Below are 20,533 nucleotides of genomic sequence, written 5' to 3'. Positions count from 1 at the left end.
CACTTGAACTCCCTATGTCAACATGAACTGTGTACAGCTGTGCAAATTGTTTCGAGCAGCTCTTGAAAGTTCCATCAAAAAAGCACTGCTGGCTGTACCTCACAAGGGAAGTTCAGAAGAAAGCACTCGCCTGCGGAGAAACTAAGCGTGCCATTTGAAGTCCCAATTCATGCTGATTATAACAAGCTAATAAAATTCCTGTACGGTTGAGAACGGTTCGAGATATTTAACTTGGAAGTTTATATGAGAAAATGAGGATATACGCATTTATACGCATTAAGTACAACATAATTAGTAACGAATAATGACATACGAATTGAAAGCTATCGGAAGTAACAGAAAAAAAGTGTTTCGCAATAACTAACGGGTTTGTTAGATACAATTAGTCATTACATTGTTCACAATAATCATAGGTTAGAGATGAAAATTGATCACTGTTGTTCTTCTGTTTTATGAAGAAATGACGCAGGCAAAAGACTCCCCTGCACCATGAACATTTTATATGTGCAATTGTGTTGCATCCATCAAGAGAACAGTTCCGAAGCAAAAAGCAAATTCGACAAGTGATTCAAAGTTAATAGGCCTATAATTTGTTCGTAACCTGCCTTGTAGAACGCAAACTGAAACAATCCAATGTATCGATCGGAAGTGATTCGTATGGACATGAACTTTATTTGATTGTTTCGTTGGTACTTTATAACGTCCAGATGAAGAAGATTCATACTATGTACAAATCTCCTGCCATAATCTTTGATTGAACGGAATCAAAACACATTAAATGGTTGCACAAATCGTGTGCAATTCTTTGGTATATTCTCAACCATTAGGTCTTTGTCATCCGTCATGCAACTTGTAATGGACAATTTGTCTGTGAATGGACCCTAGTGATCAAGCAATATAGTCGAGGAGCCATACATAGGTCCTGTTGGAAATTTTTACTTCAGAGAATTTCTCTTCAGATATTTGTTAGACAGTTGAAATGCATGATTTTTGGCTTGGGTACGTTGTTCCAGTACCGTCAGTTTTTTTCAAAATGGCTGCCAAATCCAATATGGCGACCAGATTTGACATGTTTCAAATAATAAAAAATAAAACTCATAAATTTTTAAAAAATACGTTAATTTTTTATTGTAACTTTTTCTACATAAAATTGGCTTTCCAAAGACATATAGAACGTCAGTGTTCAAATTAAACTTTTGGATTGGGGGTGCTTGTGCTTATTAGTATAATAGATATAAATGAAAATGTAATGTATCTTATAATCTCTTTTTGTTTCGTTTGTTTCAGATAAACAGTAAATCAACATGGAAGGAGTTTCACTGAAGCGATCACCTTGTAAAAGATGGCGCTCTGATTCTTTAGAGGGATCGTCATGTGTCGTGTGCCACCGCTATGTTCGTGGAAAACCTCTGTATGGAACTGCCAACGGACGCAAGAAATTGAACGAAGCTTCCCTGAAATGTGGTGACAATATATTTAAAAGCATTACAGAAGATGATCATTGTAGGGTCGTTTATCATATGCAATGTTATAAAACTTACATCCTAAAAGCAAAACGTATTAAGAAGACATGCGATGAAGTTGATGTAGAAAATGTAGGTGATTTGCATCAAACGGGCCGAAAACGACGCTCGAGTAGGCATTCAGGCTCTCTTTCCGCTGACCGGTGTGTTATTTGCAACTACAAGTCCTACAAACGCGACACAAAACTCTATCGAATATGTGAAAAGGATCGAGCCAGTGTCTTTTTGTCTGCCACTCGACTCCTAAAGGACGATGTTTATTACCGAACCAGTACTTTCATGGATGAAAACAGTGTTTTTGCGGCTGACATTATGTATCACGCGGTGTGTATGAGTGGTTATCTGTCAAAATATGTTCATGCTCAGAAACAAGTCAAAGCAGAAACTGAACAATCTAATAACGTCGATGTGGCTTTTGAACTACTACTTCAAAAATTAGGTTTTCCCACAAAAGGCTACAGCTTAAGTGAAATGTGCTCTTTCATGAACACTGAATGCAATCTTTCCTCTCCTGTGACTAATAAGGAGCTGAAACACATGCTTATTAAAAAATTTGGCGATCAAATCATGTTTTCGTATCCCAAAGAGAGAAATTTGTCGCAACTTGTGTTTTCATCAAACGCTAATATTTCATCTGTTGTAGACAAAATCAGAGCTAATGAACCTGTAGTAAATGCCGCCAAGTTACTACGTAACGAGTGCTTACAGTTTACCTTTGATCTGGATAACAAGTTTGGTGATGAACGTGATCTCGAAGCTTCATTCAGTAAATACACAGATAACCGTCCACCTTTGTGGGACCAATTCTTGAGTGTGCTAATTCCAAAAGAAAATAATGCAGATGATGTTCAAAGAAAATGCGACGCCATTTTTCAGATAATCTTTTATCTGGTTCATGGTGGGAAGAAAAAGACTCCGCTGCATGTAAGCAACGCACAAGCAATTCATGATGCATGCAGATCCAAGTCCCTTATTACTGCTTTCAACCACCTCGGTCTGTGTGTCAGCTATGACACTGTGCAGAGACAGGACCATTCCCTTGCATGGAGAACTGTATCACTTGCAGAAGGCAACAGATTGCCATTACCACCAGTAATTCGTGCGAACCGGCCCATTAGAGCAGCGATGGATAACTTTGACCTGGAAGAAAACATACCATCTGGGATTGGGGGAACACACGACACTGTTCTAGTTATTTTCCAGGATAGTGCCACTTTGGACAAAGACTTTGCTTCATCAAACATGACACTAGACAGTTTTGAGTTCGATAAACGGAGGAAAACATTTGATAACATTCTAGAGTGCCAAAAGTTAGTAAAATTCATTACACCTAAAACTAGAGGTTGTATTGGGCAGGATTACATTGCAAGTGAAACGGTCGTCAGTGTTGAAGAATCCGTTCGAACTGCGATTATTGATCGAATCTGGTATTTGACTAGATACTTCCAACAGCTTCCTATTGAGTCTGAAGAAGAGTTTCCTGCAGACAAGCAAATACCTTCCTGGAGTTCCTTTAATTCTATTGTGACGAGTAAACAGTTGCCAAAGACGAATGTTGCATATACTCCTATTCTGCCTCACCCAGCCACTGATGTCTCATCCATTTATACAACAATGCTGAATTTTCAAAACGCGATGTGCCAAGTTCAGATTAATGAGGGTTCTCTGTGGTGCGACGAAGGAGTGTATCGAATTGCACGGGAAATACAGTTGTGGGAGCCAACAAAATTTGCAAACATATTTATCGGTTTAGGATCCTTTCATATGTGTAAAGTAATAATAAATTGCATTGGGCAATTTCTGGAAAATAGTGGAGTAAAGGAAGTGTTGATCGAAACAGAAACATTTGGTCCGAAAATAGTCGAGAGCATCCTTAATGGTAACCATTACGCACGGGCTGTTCGAGGACTATTTTTATTTTCCGAAGCAATACAACGCCTTCAGTTCGAACAGTTTTTCAATACTCCTGAAGGCCATAAACATTTAGAGATACGCGAGTTGTTTCGAACGCTGCAGGAAGCTTGTATAAAGGCAGACGATCAGAAAGCAAGTGCTGAGGTAAAATACGTGGAGTCCAATCTTCACGAATTCGACAAATGTTTTCAAGCATTTCTCAACGAAGGAAATGCAAAGTCAGTGATGTTCAAGTACTGGAACACATTCCTTACTGAAATATTCCCCATCCTTCGTGACATTATTCGTGCTGACCGGGAAGGCAATTGGAAACTGCATCTCTCAGCAGTTCGAAGAGCACTGCCTCTTTTTTTTTGCATTCGGAAAAATCAATTACGCAAGATGGGGCTCTCTGTACTTTGAAGATTGCATGAAACTTGAGTTTAGTCACCCCAGCGTTTATTCACAGTTCCTTGCTGGTGGCTTCGTTGTGCAGCATGGAGATCGTAAGTTTAGCAGCGTTGCCATGGATCAAGCTTTAGAGCAACTGTACAACAAGCCTGCAAAAGATCACAGTGGGATTATCGGAATAACGCGAAGAAAACAATCTGTAGCACAGCGTGACCTCATAAAGCATGAAAAATCGAACATACATCAGTTCCACCAAAAGATGTGCGGTCTCCTCGAAGAGTCGGAGTTCACTGTGCATCACGAATTTTCTTCATCAATTACCAAAAGGGATGAAGCAAACATAAAATGCATCATGAAATACATCAGTGAACGTGGAAATCCATTTGACTTGAAGCTAAATGGTATCTTTAATATCATCACTGGGAAGCACTTTGAAGAGGATGATCAGTACTATAGATTAAATTGCGTTTCACACGGCGAAAAAGAGTATGACTCTTTTAAACGTGAACGTTTCGTTGATAAGACCAAAAGGCTATTAGATCCTCTTCCAAGGCTAAAGAAAGTTATACCAAAGAAGTTGCAGGAACCAATCAGTGTTGAGAAAGAAACTGCTGAGGCACTCCGTACTATTGATGTTGCTCGGGAAAGAGAATACCCTATCGATAAGTTACTATGTTGGGAGCTGACATCGACTTCATTCTTTCTAACAAAAGATGGCTTTCTTCAAAAACCTAATAAGTCGGATCTCGTTCATGAGCTGGAAAGAGAACTTAAGGAATGTAATATTTCTCTTCTTCCACCTTCAAGCTTAAAGACTGCAACTGTGTTTGACTTCATGCTGCATGCTAGAGTAATTTCTTCAGTCAAAACATCAATGAAAACATTTGGAGATTTTGCACATTTAATTTTACAGCGTATTCAAGCTATTTCCAGTTGTTCTTCTCGAATAGATATTGTCTTTGACGTTTATAATGAAAACAGTGTCAAGTCATCGGAACGTTGTCGAAGAGCAAAAGTAGATCCCATAGAGATGACTATTTCAGGGTCAAAAACTCCTCTTCCAAAGAATATGGAAGCATTCTGGGCATCGGCAACAAATAAACTTAAATTCCAGCAATTTTTCGTGGAATATATGCGATCGACAGACATTGAATGGCCTGACAGAGAGATATACATCGGTGGATTTGGTGAGCATGGAGAAAAAAGTGGGATTATGAATGGTAACGAATTCATTGAAATTGCCGACCTTTCGTCACAACTTGAAGAAGCAGATGAACGATTATTTCTTCACATTCAGCACGCTGTAACTGACACAGGTGTTAAAAGAGTAGTGCTAGCTTCATCTGATGCTGATGTTTTTGTCTGCGCAGTGTATTACTTTTTAAACACTTTTAGGAGCAATGGTTTGAGCGAACTTTGGGTTCTGTGCGGAAAAGGAAACACTTCACGTTATGTCCCCGTTCATGTCTTTGGCGATGTTCTGGACTACAAAGTGATTCAAATCCTTCCCGCTGTTCATGCATTAACAGGGTGTGACACAAGCAGTAAAATAGGAAGTAAACGTTCAGCTCTGAAATGGGCCAAGCATAGCCCACAACTTTTAACACAGTTCGGAAAAACTGAATTGTCAGACAATATGATGGACGACGCAGAGAAATTTCTTTCTCAAGTCTTATCACCGGAATTCACCTCAATAAATGCTCTCCGCATTTATCAGTACAACAGAATGAAGAGACTTGATTTCACTAAATTAGCTCCAACATCTTCAAGCTTACGACTGCACATAAAACGTGCATACTTACAAAGTTATAGTTGGTTTCATATTTTTGATAAGATGCCCAAATTAACTCCAACTGAATACGGTTACGTGTGTAAAGATGATAATATTATACCAGAAATTATTGAAAGTAGTTTGCCAGATGATTTTCCTCATCCATGCCATTGTAAAAAGTGTGCTAGAGAAAATACCTGTGTTTGTCGAGTTCACAAAATTACCTGTTGTAGGTTCTGTGCCTGTGGGAGAAACATTCATTGTCGCAATCAGTATGAATGAAAGTGACGTGCTGCGATGAACGCTTGAGTCTTATTATTTTATACCTGAATAATCATTGTGATAATTATATCAACACATGTACACTGTTTCTTTGTGATGATGTGAAAGTAATAGTATGTAAGTTATGTTTATGTGAAATTAACAAACCGGCTGAAAGAAATTTACTTTCGTTTTTATTATGTTTGGTGCAGAATGTTTTGTGGGTACTTATCCTAAATAATATGAAAATGGACCTAAAGTGCAAGCGACATCAACATAGTCAAAAGCCCATAGGTCCTTTTTGAAAGTTCTTGTATAGGAATTTCTCTTGAAATCAATGCTACTGAGTCCTTTCATCAAAAGCATCATTTCATATTTTCGAAAGAAAACACGTTTTTATTTCATTGTTTCACACATGTCAGTTTTGGCCGACATATTGGATTTAGCGGTCATTTTGAAAAAAAAATAACTGACAGACTGGAACAACGTACCCAAGCCAAAAATCATACATTTCAACTGTCTAATAAATATATGAAGAGAACGAATGAAACAAAAAGAGATTATAAGATACATTACATTTCATTTATATATATTATACTAATAAGCACAAGCACCCCCAATCCAAAAGTTTAATTCGAACACTAACGTTCTATATGTCTTTGGAAAGCTAATTTTATGTAGAAAAAGTTACAATAAAAAAATTAACGTATTTTATAAAATATATATATGAGTTTTCTGTCTTATTATTTGAAACATGTTAAATCTGGCCGACATATTGGATTTGGCAGCCATTTTGAAAAAACTGACGGTACTGGAACAACGTACCCAAGCCAAAAGTCATGCATTTCAACTGTCTAACAAATATCTGAAGAAAAATTCTCTGAAGTCAAACTTTCCAACAGGACCTATGTACGGCCCCTAGACTAATAGCAAGTTCAAACGATCAGGCTTCGCCATGGGTGAGAATGCTTAACGCATTGAAACGTGCATCCACTCATTTTCTCATATAAATTTCCAAGCTGAATATCTCGAACAGTTCTCAACGTACAGAAGTTTTATTACCTGTTGTATTCAGCATGACTTGGTTCTTCAAATGACATGCTTATTTCTCTGCAGGTGAGTCCTTCTCCCAAACTTCCCTTGTCAGCTGGCTTCAGACCATCATATCCATTAAATAATACAATAAAACAATTAATATAAACAACGAAATGTGCAAATTGTACATATAACAGAAAAGACAATCCCTTTATAAACATCCAAGTGTATGCCGTTCCACTTAGTGAGCAACTTTGTAACTTATAGGATGCCACATAGATTTGCTGTGATGATTACTAAATTAATTAATAATCATAAACTTAGTATGAGGGATTAATTCATCTCTTTCCAAATACAGTTTCTCCCAGGCTCGTGGCAGTCAGCACGCCGTCGTGGCAGTCAGCACCCGTGGCAATCAGCACCTATCCAAAAGAATACACCGACGGAAAACGTCACATTTTCACAACTACGAATCCGAGACGAAAGAAAGAAAAACTACATGACAGATGCAATCTAGAATTTTATATGGTTGTTGCTAGAGAAGGGCGCTCGTTTAGAGGTCATCGGCCCCTTACCCTGAATTTCAAGTTTTGAGGGCAGTAATGCGGATTTAGAAACCTTTTGCTGAGCAAAGTCCAACATAAAAAGATTCAAGTCCTTACACGGAATAAATACGGATTTTGATAAGTTATAATCCATTTTCATTGGCCGTAAAGAGCTATAGGTCTATATTGCTCTCTTGTAAATTTTTTGGCCCAAGGATTCCAAATGTGGCTCTACTTTCGAGTTTCGAGGCTGCTTAAAATCTGGAAATTGGGCCTAAGCAACTTTCCAGTTTTAATCATTTGTATGCTTTCCGTATTTATTCGGTGTAAGAACCTCAAACTTGTTCTGTTGGACTTTGCTTATGAAAAGATTTCTAAAACTGCCTTACTGTCCCCAAAATCTGAAATTCGGGGTGGGGGGCGGTTGCCCTCCTGTCCCACTGTCATATGAAACTATCCCACGCCCTTTCGCATGGTTTTAGTTACATTTATTTTCGACTCTTGATTGCGAAGATATTACATTTTGAAATGGAATTCATTTGCTGAGCAAAACTGAACTTTATTGAAAATCGATTTGGATCCATTGTGCTTTGAACGCCCCAAATATTACTTTTCATCAATAGTTTATTGACTGAAAAAACAACCAATTACATAGGCTTACAGAGCATGTTCTAAAGATAGCACAACGTGAAGTGTGCTTCAAACATTACTTTTCGAAAATGTATCATTTTAAAATAATTTTATTAGCATCAGTGTTCTGAAATAGTAATGAAATTTTGCAACAAAAATCTCATCCTCCTCCACGAAACGCGAGCTTAGCCCCTAAAGGCATAATTTTCAGAAGCGGTAACTCCGAAATGACTTGCTTTAGGGCTAAAATAACCGCACAACTATATTTCTGGTAAAATTCTAGCCTTAAAACATGTAACATGACTCCTTTTGCATTTGAAATTTCGAATACGAAGCAAAGATGTCCGCCATGATGCTTGATAACACCATCTCATGTGTCAGACCACTTCCAAGTTTCATCATTCTCGCTCAACCCATTCTCAACACACAAGGATGGTAAGGACTCTTGTTTTGCCATGTATATTGATAGATTGTGTGAAATATCTATAGTAGGTAGATTTTAAAATCAACAAGCTAGAAAGTACTTATGAGAGTCACTGGCAAGAGGGTGTAATGAAAGGGGGTCGTGATATGAAATGAGTTGAGAATTATTAATCTATACTGAAATATTATGTTCCAACACGATGCAGTCTTAACGGGAATAACATAAATGAAAAGATCTTTTGCAAGAGCAAAGAAGTCTTAATAAATACGCTATTACACGATTTTGAAATATGTTTAAAATCATGTTTCAAACTGTTCAAAATTTTTAAAACATGTTTAAAACATTTTGAACACCCTTTTTATGTTTTAAACACATGTTTTGTGCTTTTTTTTAAAAAAAAACAATTATTTCCAACCCTGCCGAGTAAACGACCATGTTTCGCAACCATACAGAACAACAGGCCTAATTATCGTTTTATATATTTTAAGCTTCAAATTCCTCGACAGCATGCGCGACGACAAGAGATGTTGAACTGAATAATAACACGAATTCCCTGCTTTTAGTCGACATTTAATTTCTTCGTAAATATGGTTTTCGTCTATTAATATTGATCCTAGATATTTGAAAGTATCCACTTTATCAAAAATAATATTTGATATTTTAACACATCCATAATTTGCCGTGTTACGATCCCGACAAACCTCCATCTAAAAGTGTTCTCTTTTGATCTCTTTCTGTCTATTTACCCACTTATTTCTTTGTTCATTTGTCAGGTTATCCCGTTAACGTATTGAGAGAAAATTAAGAACTATTTTTTTTTAATGGGATTTTCTGAAGTTCGAATTTCTTCTGCACTCTCATAAAAATTAGGGTACTTTATCAGTAACTAGTCGTGCCATAAACTGTTGAACCGAATAAAGTTTTTATTTATTCATTTATTTTCAATTTTGAGCGACAACAGGAAAGAAAATATTATCCTGATGATGAAAAAATGGTATTCAAGCTTCCAAGCGACTAACCCATTTCACAAGGTCCACATAAAGAGTAAATTATATTTGTATAATGTGCATCTGTCTGTAAGTTTCGATGCACATACAATTCGCCTAAACTGTGTGAATAGATTTTTTTGTGATTCTTCCTTTTTCTCCCACTTTATTCATTCCCCCATTGCATTCATTTCTCATCATCACCATCTCCTTTACACTATGCGGTACAATCGTGAGACGTAAAACTGAAAGATTCAATTTCATTGGATAAAGTTTCCATTATTTAAATAATCCACTTTGAGATACTATTATAGTGCATTGGCAAAATTGCCTGTAGCCTGTCTGGAATTTCACCAGATGCAAGGATTTTGGTTTTATTTCATTGTAAAGCATTACTTGGTCTATGAAACAAATACTTTATCATAGATACTATAAATAAAAAAAAACTACGTAACGAACCATTTTAACGTTACTTACAATAATAATGCTCAGGATCTTAGAGGGAGCGTTCAAAGCTTAGTATGGAGAATTTACCTAAATCTTCTTTCTTTTACAGTTAAATGTTTCATTAACAGCTCTAATGTGTCATGATATGTTTACTTAAAAAAATATGCGAAACAGTTTATGCTTATCAGAAAGTATTTCTTTCTGAAAGATATCAGATTTCGTGAAAAATAAACTCAGGGGATTTTGTTCATTTTTCATAAACAGTCCTAAGTAATTGAGTAATAACCATAGCTTGTCGTGATCTTAAAAACAGGATCGAGAAAATTTAGTACAGTGGTCCGTACCTTTTATTTTACTTTGGTTTGGTTTGGTTGAGTTGGGGGTATGCTTCTGCCTTAATTTTAACCGATTACAAGCTATAGTGGTATTGTTTCAAAGAAAGGCACTTCTTACTAACCGACCTCAAAAATAAGGGGAGGTTTCTATTTATCATTTTCTTGTAAAAAGTATCATTTTCTTGTAATAAGCTTGTAATTTTTCTTGGGCGATACTTGATTTTTATATGCACTAGCCTGCTATTCCGATAGAAGAAGAAAGTGTAAATATTTTTGCAATATAGGTAATGGAATGTTTTTGGTATCCATGACGACGACTTAGTATATCTTACTTCTTTTTCAGAAGAATCAACAAGAGTTTTAAATAATCTTTTGAGTTTTACGTCCCACGTTTATGCCGGTTAGGCTAAAGGAGACGGTGATGATGAGTAATGAATGAAATGGTGGAATGAAGAAAGTGGGAGGAAACGGGAGAACCCCGAGAAAACCCACGCACACGGTGTTTGTCCACCACAAAGTTCACTTGGCGGGGGCTTGGATCGAACCCGGGACCCCAAGCACTAAAGGTGAACGCTCTACCACTGAGCCACTGCGGCCCCAACAAGTGTCTTAAGTTGTTCCACGTTAAATATTTGAAATATTTGGAATAAACGACATATTGCGTGAAAAGTAAATGAATTATTTGATTTATTCATAGTGGCTCAATAATATTTTAAGGATCAGAATGAAAATGTTGTTATAATTTCCACCAGTTTATATACAGGGTGTTTCAAAAGTCCAATGACATAGGGTAACTCTGTTATTATCAGAGTTACAACAAACCGTAAGAAGAAAAACCATCTCTAAATATGAGTTTTCCAATCTAAAGTGAAGGATTTTTTAAAATCAGACGAACCGTTTGGGTTGTACACTCTCTATGGGCCCAATGTTAAATGAAAATACGTTACCATTTACCTGGACCAACAATATAAGTGAATGAATTACTGTTTGAAATGGAGGTTGGCCATTGACATGTTAGCGTAAAATACAGTAACTTACTTCACTTATGTTGTGTGTCCAGGTAAATGGCAACTTTTTTTAAAAAAAAAAAATATCATTGGGTGCATAAAGAGTGTACAGCCCAAACGACTCGACCGATTAAAAAGGAAATCCTTCAATTTAGATTGAAAACATCATATTTGGAGGCGGTTTCCCCTTTTACATTTTGTTGTAACTCTGATAATAACAGAGATATCCTATGTCAGGGGACTTTTGAGACACCCTGTATGTACAGATCGTTCAGAAACTTTGTAATCTAACGAGGAAACATCATGAATTAAAGCAACAAAATATACTTCATTAAATTCTCTCTTAAGCTCAATACATTTTGCCCAGCGATTTTCCAATTCATTTACCCCATCTCCGGAATGATTTTCCTAAATATCTCGATAATACTCACACGGCTGCTACAATTTCTCCATTTGCTGGAAAACACTTGATACGTAGGATTTTTCTCTTTTTTTTTTAGTGTTCGGAACGGATGAAAGTCAGAAGGGGTGGATCTGGTTAATATGGTGGATGATCCAACGATTCACGGTATAACTCCTTCAATTTGGCCGTTGCAAGAACATTTTCGTGAACTGGCGCAGTTTTCATGAAAAATTCCTCTAAAGTGGGTCTTTTCTCCCACAATTTTGCATCCAATTGATGCAAAAGATTGAAATAATACTATTTTGTTATTGGTTTACGGATTTGAAGGTAATCAATTAACATTTTTTTCATCTCCATTCTAAAAAAAAAAAAAAAAAAAAGCTATGACATAACATTCTTTGACGATGTTGATCATTTTGGCTGCTTTATAGCTGAACAACCGGACCCATTTCAGTCAACGGTTTGTTATCTCACTTCTGGATCATAGTGGTAAATCACCAGTGTCATCTAATCTAATATAAATAAAATATAGTTTATGTATATCTGTCTGTTTGTGTGTGGCCTGGGCCCAGACGAGTGGACTGAGAGTTACCAAAATTTGGTCAAGGGTACCTTGGTCCAGGCCCCAGATCAAGACGAAGCGCTTTTTTTTAAATTTCGAACAATGGGGTCTCAGGGGTCGTTTACCGGGACCGGCCTTGGGACTAGACAAGTATATCGAGAGTTACTAAATTTTGATCACGGATACCTTGGTCCAGACCCCAGACCAAGACGATGTTTTTTTTTTAATTACAACCAGGGGGTCTCAGGGAGGCGGTTACCGGAACATGTAAAAGTAATTCAAAGTCACCGATATTAGTGCCAAATCCATAGTTTTCACTCTCGCTTAAATGAATGGTGATACGCCCATAGGCGTTGACTTCCAAATACAGCCCCCATGCGAAAAAAGGGTATATTCAGCTAGTCCATAATAAATCGATGCTCAAAGATGTTTTCCTCCTTTGAAAAGAATGGAAACGTTATTGAGAAAGTTTTATTTGAATACGTTTTGGATCCGAATATAACCAATGCGGCACCCAGCATGTCACTAACTTTCCCATATCTAATTCATTAGTTAAAACATCAAATACTGATCACATTGAGATGTCTGTGGACCCAAGTAAATGAACCAGAGTTAATCGGTGTACTTCTGAAACTAAAACATGGACATAATCTGTCATTTCTTGAAGTGGTTGCAGTTCTCGGATGTCCTGAACGTGGATCATCATTAATGCCTCTACGACCACGTTTAAGTAAAGGAACCCAGTTCTATTCTACCTACATATGAAGCAGCACTGTCCGCTAACGCATTCCCTATATCACCAAAAATGTCCTTCCCGTTTCATTGTTTTCTAAATTAATATTCAATCACTGCACGATTTCTCAAGTTCTTCATTTTTTTCTACACAAGAACATCATGACTACTTGAATCATTGGCCTGATTAAAGTAGCCTCTTTGACTAATGTATTTAACAGATAGATTTGTAATTTAAGGCGTGTTCGTATGAAGAATGGCAGAAACGATACAATAGTTTTTGCTTCTAGCAATGCTATTCATGTGTCAGGCTGAGAAGTTCTGAATGACCTGGAATGTTGTCGGTATATTCACTCATGACTTAGATAAGAGCACGATTTTCATCGTTTATTTATTTATGTATTTATTTTCTGAATGAGATGTTTACCGATAGTTTCATTAAATTTTATGGATATAATGATAGTCTTCAAAGCTAGACCGTGAAACATTTCCATGGAGGGAATGTAGAAATCGCAATTTACCGACGCCAGTATGTGTATATTGTAAGATTCTGCTTGTGCAGGTGTAGGTAGAACAAATTACAGTCCGGAATCGTTTTGCAAGGAGCGTATTTTATTACAAAACTCTACTATAATACAAAATAGATGCAAATTATGAAATATTTGGGTAAAAGTAGGAGTACCTTCGAACTGACGGTCTCGGTGACGGAATCCTCACTAAACAAGATACATGAGAAGGAGTAGGACACTCAACGCTCCACTGCAAGCATAGAGGGTTGGGGACTGAAGCTTGTCGTTAAAATCCTCTCGGTTATGTGGGTGCCCATTTCAGGAGGTCAAGCTGTTATTCCTCCGTCGTCACATGACCAGTAGTGTTGTTGTTGTCTCCGTCGCCTGGAACTGCAGTAATCCATAGTAAGACGCTTATGGTTCACGTTTGTAAATAGAAGCACATGTCGGATGGTTTTAAACACAATTGTACGGGATATTAAAATACTCCACATAAATTAAGACATAAGTGCACCGATTTTGAAGATTGATTATTGTTTGAAAGAGTACATCCTCTTGGTGGTTCACTGTAAATTTCATGAAGCACTAACAATATTGTAAAATTCTGTCTCTTATGATAGAGCTAAAAGATGGTACACGGAAGTTTGGACCTTCCCATCAGCCCTTTTTTTTTTTTATAAGAGTTACTCCTTGTGCACAATAGTAACAAATATTACAAATAAAATATAAGTTCCTCTCGATATCTAGATGGTTTGCTGCTGAATTTGTAGGAGTTCAATGACCAAGCGTCTCAGGGCGATAGCAACCACGACTCTTGTGGTCAAGGTGTAGGTAGGTGCCTCTCAGAGTGCAGACGTCATAGAGAGGAGGATAAAACACAAAAACCAGGCGTCCTAGGGAATGGTTAAGTACTTACAGAGACCTAGAGAAGGGTGGATGATCAATTAGTGGAGATTGATGCTTTTTGCTTTGTTTCGGCTTTATATATATATATATATATATATATATATATATATATATATATATATATATATATATATATATATATACGTTTCGTCATCAATTCGGTCTTAACGAAACAATCCAGAAAGAGTGACCAGAATTGGCCAACAGAAAGGGAATTGTGTTCCATCATGACAATGAGCGGCCACACACATCTTTGATTACTCGGAACAAATTGACGGAACTTGGTTTGGAAGTGTTGATGCATCCACCGTATAGTCCGGACCCTGCACGTCTGACTACCACTCGTTTCGGTATCTGCAAGACTTTCTTGATGCTAAAAAAAAATTGGCCGACCGAAGCGCCACTGAAAAGCATTAGGCCAAGTTTTGCGACAATAAACCACAGAAGTTCTACACCGATGGAATTATGAAGCTACCCGAAAAATGGCAAAAGGTCGTAGATAATAATGATCAATATGTACTTGATCAAAATTGATTTCCAATAAAGAAATCTTTTGTTTAAAAATGTACCAAAAAACCACGTAGACTTTTTATATGATCCTTTATAAATTTTGCTAATTGATTGAATCTATACTGCTTGCCGATCGTTTGCGATAGTTGACGTCCCGACGTCTTCCTCTGGTTGCCGTCTAAAGTATCTTTACAGCCACCACGTGGTGTTGGGAGTATACCTGGAACCTTCCAATGCAATGAAACTTCTCAACGACTGACAGTGTTAATACTATAATTTATGTGTATGATCATGCATAGCTTCGAGATAAATACACCAATGTTGATTATTCCTTTCTGGTTGAAAGAATATGTCTTCTCAGAGGCTCTATATACTTTTCTAGTATTTATAAATTGTAATAGCATTGATTCTCTTGGATTATTATTATTTCCAATTGTTTAACTCATATTCAAGTTGTAGCTATTCCTCACGGATGTCTATATTCCGAAGAGCTTTCAGCAATTTCATAGATTATAATCGAGTGTACAGTTTATGTAAAAAAAAAAAAAAGTTATGTTATTTAACTAGATTAAGAATCTACCACTGTTATTATTATTATTATTATTATTATTATTATTATTATTATTATTATTATTATTATTATTATTATTATTTGGGACCAATGATTTTTTAAAAATTTTTTGGGCCTGGAAATGTTTCTTCCATGTTTTTCGATCTTCAGCTTCCTCTTTTAAGTCCCAACATTGTTTTCTACTTTTCAAGTCTTCGATCAGTTGTGCTCTTCTTCTTCCTACTCCTCACTTTCTTTCCACCTTCCCTTCTATCGCGATATGGAAACAATTTCTTCGCAAGATGTATTCAATCCAATTGGCCTTTCTACGAAGGATGGTGGCTAGAAGTGTCCTCTTCTCTCCTACCTGTTTTAAAACATCTTCTTTTTTTGCTCTCTTTGTTCATTTTATCTTATCCATCTTCCTCCAACACCACATTTCGAAGCTCTCTAAATAATTCTTCTCTAGCTTCCGTAATGTCCAAGTCTCTGAACCATACAATCCAATGTTCCATATATAGCACTTGGCCAATTTCTTCCTTTGTCCAATATAAAGGCTGCTAGTTAAAAGTGGCCTTTTCTTGTTGAATGATTGTTTGGCTACGGCAGTTCTTGACCTGATCTCTTTGGTGCAGTAAGCGTATCTCGCCAAAATACTTCCCAGATGCTTGAAGTGATCGACTTCTTCAAGTTCTCTTTGTTCTACTCTGACCCATAAGGGCTTTTCCATGGGATATTCTCATGACGTCAATCTACCAATAAGGGGTTTAAATTATCGTTTTTACACTGTAAAGAAAACGTGGAGAAAACGTAGTCAGAGTGGTAATAAACTGAATTCCAGTCTGCCACATATCAGAAAACCAATCTTTACTAAACTAGCAAAACTTAAGTGATCAAATGGGATATAAAATTTTAATTTACAGACTAAACGAAGCATTTTCTGAACATTTTAAATTATATATAATTGATGTTTTGATGAATTATCGAGACAGCTGCTTAGCAAAGGGAGAATCGAACTTCAAGACCTATCCATTTCAGCGTCTAGTTTTTTTTACTCTATTTTTTTTTTGACTATTTTGCACTACAAATGACAAACTGAAAAATAATTTAAATTTTAGTTGATTATCTTTTCTCATAATGGTATGGAACTGAGTTAGAAAAATGATGCCTCTAATACCTCAGAGTTAGACCAGTCGTGAAACCAGATATCTGAGTTAAATTCTCTGTCAGTTCTACGATAACATATTTGTTTATCATTTATTCACTTGTATTTTCTAACGACCAATCTGTACAATTCCTAGATCTTACTTAAAATTTACAATCATAAGTTTACATATAGAAATATTATCTAAGAGATGTTTTCTTTCTTGTAATTTGTATTCTTAAATTGGAGCATATAAGTAAATAGTCTTTAAAATCTTAGCCAAATCTTATTTTAAATGAAAAAGTTATTTTATTTTAATATCCAAATCTTTTCTTTAAATATAAAATATGTTGTGTGTGGTTGTGTAAATCTTGAAAATAATATTTACTATCTCAAAAAAGTGAAAATTGGTATTAGTATTTTTCAGTTACTAAAAGAAAAATTAAATGGTTTTTAAAAACCACGTATTTGAATGTTCTCATTAATACCCAATTAGTACCTTAAAACCCATTTTATCCCCACGATGCCACATGCCAACGAAAAATAACGTTCAAAAAACAACACTAAATATCTGCTTGGATCAATTTTTATCTCTTGGGGGCGCGGTGGCTCAGTGGTAGAGCGTTCACCTCTGGTGCTTGGGGTCCCGGGTTCGATCCCAGCCCCCGCCAAGTGAACTTTGTGGTGGACGAACATCGTGCTCGTGGGTTTTCTCGGGGTTCTCCCGTTTCCTCCCACTTTATTCATTCCACCATTTCACTCATCTCTCATCATCACCGTCTCCTTTAGCCTAACCGGCATAACCGTGGGACGTAAAACTCAAAAAAAAATTATCTCGACAATAGTGCAAAATAATAGAAGATAGATGCATGTAGTTGCTAATATCAGTCACCATCCAATTTTTGTTATCAGCAGCACTGTAGTATATCTTTTGTTTCGCTGTATTAAAACAACGCCATGTATGAGCAGTTTGCGAGTTTTGAATAAATATTTCTAACATTCTAATTATTGTTTTTTCATATTTTTACTATTCGTCGCATGAGAACCAGAAGATCGTAATGTAACTCGATTTTCGTAGGTTTACAGGCGAAAGGATAAAAATATTATTTTCTTAGAAAGATGTGTTTTAATAACACGGTAATTGGGCTGCATTACAACAGATTATCGACAGGGAGAACAGATGTCGTGCCGTTCCATTTACACCAAGTAGGGCTTTCAAAATTATGTCCAAACATGAAGAGAACGAAAACCGCATTTTTGGAGTTACATTCCTCTGGTTTTCAGGCAACGTGTTTTACTTTTAATACTTGAAAGTTAATATAATAATTGTAATCGGTTCCACGTTGGTTCAAACGGTGAAACAGTAAGCATGTAAATGTTGAAATTCCAAGTGGCAAGACGGAGCAATTCTACTACCATACTTTACATGGTTTGTGGAAATTATGGCCCATATTTCTGTTTCTCGCAGGCCTGGACTTTCTCTACAGGAGGCTCTTGATCTGTTGTTTGATGATCTGGTTGCAAGCAACTTAAACTCAATATACATCGCATCTTCAGAGCCATCATCTTTAACGTATGAAGACCCGGGTAGTACTCTGGACAACTTGTCACGAAATCAGTTGTTGGCAGATGTTGATTTGAGACTGAGGAACCAGTCGGGCACACTATTAGAAGATTTAGCTCTATGTACTGAAAGAAAGGATTGTCATTCCAGTTCCTCTGTTGATTCTTGCAAACAGGAAACCTCAATTTCGCAAGCCGCAGTAGTCGCTTCGTTGCCTGCTGGTCCTTCAAGTTCTACAGATTGTGTTCAAGCTTGCACAGAGGATGCCTCACACTCGCCAGTTAGGGAGGTAACTTCCGCGCAGGTTCCTATTTAATATTTGGTATACCCACCTTTGGCAGAACAGCAGGTATGCGATTTGGAATGGAAACAATGATGTTGTGGTAGGTGACTGGAGGTATAGCTCTTCACATAAGCAGACATATCTTACTTAATTTCTGTAAATGCCCTGAGAGAGGTGATGAGCTCGGATCTGATGTTCAATAGCATCCCAAAGATATTCAATTGTGTTAAGATCGGGTGAATTTAGATGAAATCACCGCAATTGAAACACACAACCGTGCTATTCTAGTAACTGTAGTACAACGCTGGACTTGTGATAAGAAGCGTGGTCCTGCTGAAAGATGAAATTCCCAACTGAAATTTATACTGACATGAATGTTTGTACGTGATAAACGATAGCCTGCCTATACCTAACAACTATCGTGGTGCTCTCAACACGCAGTACTGGGTCCATGGATGACCATGTAAAGGTTTCAAAAATCATAATGGGTCCACCACCAGTCCTAGTGTACATGTCTCGAGCAGCTCTTTCGTTGGAAGATGCCGGATTCTGATCTGACCATTGATATGATGAAGCCAGTATCGTAGTTCATAAGATTACAAAATATTATACTATTGCTCTGGATTACAACGACGACGGATACCTGTTCATTTCAGTCGTTGTCGATGATGTCGTGCGGTTAACAGTGGTACTCCTGCAGTATGTCGGCTGGTTTGGGTACAAAACCTCGCGGCCAGAACCTCGCGGACCAAAACCTCGCCTGGCCAAAACCTCGCGGCCCAAAATCTCGCCAGGCCGAAACCTCGCCTGGCCAAAACCTCGCCGCCCAAAACCTCGCCGCCCAAAACCTCGCCGGGCCAAAACCCCGCCTGGCCAAAACCTCGCCGCCCAAAACGTCGCGGGACAAAATCTCGCGGGGCCAAAACCTCGCCTGGCCAAAACCTCGCCACCCAAAACCTCGCGGGCCAAAATCTCGCCGGGCCAAAACCTCGCGCCCCAAAATATCGCCATACCCAAAATCTCGCCTGACCAAAATGTAAATGTTCCAACAGATGATAAGGATGACGGTATAAAAGACGCTGTTTCAGAAGAAGTATCACGGGTATTTGACCAAGTCCCGCAATACCATATGAAAATTCTATTTCTGTATTAGAGGATTTCAATGTGAAGGTAGGGCGACAGGATGTTTTTAAACTGGTTATAGGGAAAGAAAGTCTGCATAAGGAAAGTAATGACAACTAACGAGGTTAGTTTCGTGAACTTTGGAACATCCAAAAACTTAAAATTTTAACAAAAATCTAATAATATTTATGAAAATATGAAATAATATATGAGTTTTTACGACGTCCCTTGATTATGTCCTATAGGTTAAAGGAGACGTAGATGACCAGGATGAAGGAAATGATCGAATAAATAAATTGGGAGGAAACGGGAATAACCCGAGAAAGCCCACGCACACGATGTTTTGTATCTTCTTCTTCTTCTTCTTCTTATTATTATTATTATTATTATTATTATTATTATTATTATTATTATTATTATTATTATTATTATTATTATTATTATTATTATTATTATTTGTAATGTGGAATTGCATATTAAGAAACACATTGGGTAAATTTTAAAGAAAAGTTTCATTCGCGGCGAGGTTTTGGCCCGGCGGGATTTTGGGTGGCGAGGTTTTGGCACGGCGAGATTTTGGGCGGCGAGGTTTTGGCCCGGCGAGATTTTGTCCCGGCGAGATTTTGTCCCGCGAGGTTTTGGCCGGCTAGATTTTGGGCGGCGATGTTTCGGCCGCGAGATTTTGTCCGTATCCCATGTCGGCTGCGGAGTGCCATATGACAGTGCACGATGAATTGTGCTTTCACAAATAGGTTTACTCATACTTTGTCCACTCACAAAATCTGCTGTTTATTGTGACCCAATTTGCCCTAGCCTGTTATACTGACCTTGACAATCCGACATTTTTAATAAATGTCTTATCGTTCGGTGGTGATTTCACCGTTCTTTTCCCACTTTTGTAAGACATTAATCAAGGCTCCTCGCGAATACCTGACAAGTCGCACTGTTTCCAAGATTCTTGTGTCTGTCCTCACCATCAC

Source organism: Thermobia domestica, chromosome 17 (genome assembly GCF_964235325.1).
Source record: "Thermobia domestica chromosome 17, izTheDome1.hap1.1, whole genome shotgun sequence".
Taxonomy (NCBI): Eukaryota; Metazoa; Arthropoda; class Insecta; order Zygentoma; family Lepismatidae; genus Thermobia; species Thermobia domestica.
Note: the sequence above shows the minus strand (reverse complement) of the source record.